Raw genomic sequence first — 2081 nt, forward strand, 5'->3', positions numbered from 1 at the left:
TATTTTGGGGTCTTAGGCAAAACTTTGAAATTTGACCTAAATTTTTTTTTTTTTTTTTTTAAGTAACAAATTTTTTTTTTTTTAATTCAATTTTTTTTTAAAAGTAACATATATATATATATATAGATCCTTTAAGACTCTACTGAGTGTGTAATTTTGAGTTTAGTTTGTGTCAAAATGTGGAGATCTAATTCTTCTGTCAGCTCTAATTCCAGTTTGCCACCGGACGTGGTTAACTATGAAAATTTTTCTGTTGATTCTGATAATGATTTGTGTGTTGATAAGTGGAACATCCCTAAGCTGGACGCTAAGGATGTTTACACTACTTCTTGGTTTAAATCTTCTTTGAAATCCCAATTTTCTGTCAAAACTGTCGAACAAACCTTTGCTATTACCGGCAAAGATCAAACTATAACCCTGTTTAACAAGAGGTTCATTAACGACTCTCTTGCTAAAGGTTGTAAGTTTTTGCATGTTGGTTGTGTTCAAGTTGCTGTCAAGCCATTGACTTGACTTGGTATTAATGCTTCTGTTTTGCTTTGCTTGCGTGACGCAAGATTTCTTGATGGCTCTGATTTGAATTGTATCCAAGAAGGATTGATTCCCAACAAATATTTTGAAAAATCTACAGAACGGTTACATTCAGCCAGTGGAGAAAAATTAAACATCAAGTATGAATTGAACAATGTCCATGTTTGTCAAAACAATGCCTGTTTTCATATTCCTGCTGTTTTGGTCAAGAACATGACTGATAAAGTCATTCTTGGTCTGCCTTTCATTGCCATGCTCTACCCTATAACAATAGATGACACTGGTATCTCAACTGTTAAGATGGGATTTGAAGTAAAATTTCCTTTTGCTCCTGAGTCTGAAATTGATAACGGTTGTTTAAATCTGGTCTCCGCCAAACATAAACAACTCAATTTCCTCAAACAAGAATTAAGGTATAAAAAGATTGCTGAACAACTCTCTGACGAGCTTTTGCAATCAAAAACTTCTGCTTTCAATACCTTGATTGTTGATTCTGTTTGCTCTGAACTTCCTAATGCTTTTTGGCATAGGAAAAAGCATATTGTTTCTTTGCCTTATGTTAAAGATTTTTCTGAAAACAAAATCCCAACTAAAGCTAGGCCTATTCAAATGAATGCCGAAACTTTAGAATTTTGTCAAAAAGAAATTGCGGATTTGCTTGCTAAGGGTATTATTTGTAAGAGTAAGTCCCCTTGGTCCTGTGCTACTTTCTATGTCATGAAAAATGCTGAGTTAGAACGAGGTGCCCTAAGGTTAGTCATTAACTATAAGCCCCTCAATGATGTGTTAGAGTGGATTAGGTATCCTATCCCTAATAGGAAGGATCTGGTCAGTCGTCTAAACGACGCTGTAGTCTTCTCTAAGTTTGATATGAAGTCAGGTTTTTGGCAAGTCCAGATTAAGGATAGTGATAGGTACAAAACGGCCCTTACTACCCCCTTTGGTCACTATGAATGGAATGTCATGCCTTTTGGTTTGAAAAATGCCCCGAGTGAGTTCCAGAATATCATGAACGATATTTTCAACCCATTCAGCCATTTCACTATTGTCTATATTGATGATGTCTTTGTTTTCTCAAAGTCCATCGATGAACACTGGAAACATTTGAAATCGTTTCTAGAAACCATCAGATATAACGGGCTTGTTGTTTCTGCCAAAAAGATCAAACTCTTCCAAGATAAAATCAGATTTCTTGGGTTTGATATTTCTAAAGGCCAGATTCGTCCTATTGACAGGGCGATTCAATTTGCTGATAAATTTCCTGATGTCATTACTGAGAAATCACAACTTCAAAGATTTCTTGGTTCCTTGAATTACATTGCTGATTTCTACAAGGATTTGCGAAAACATTGTAAACCTTTATTTGAAAGGTTACAAGGCAATCCTCCCCCTTGGTCTGACATTCATACTTCTCTTGTCAAAGAAATCAAACTCCATGTCAAGACTCTCCCTTGTCTAGGCATTCCTTCTGATAATTCTTTCAAAATTGTTGATACTGACGCCTATGAAATTGGCTTTGGAGGTATTCTGAAACAAGTTGTTTCCCCAGG

The sequence above is a fragment of the Corylus avellana genome, chromosome ca3, assembly GCF_901000735.1.
Source record: "Corylus avellana chromosome ca3, CavTom2PMs-1.0".
Lineage (NCBI taxonomy): Eukaryota > Viridiplantae > Streptophyta > Magnoliopsida > Fagales > Betulaceae > Corylus > Corylus avellana.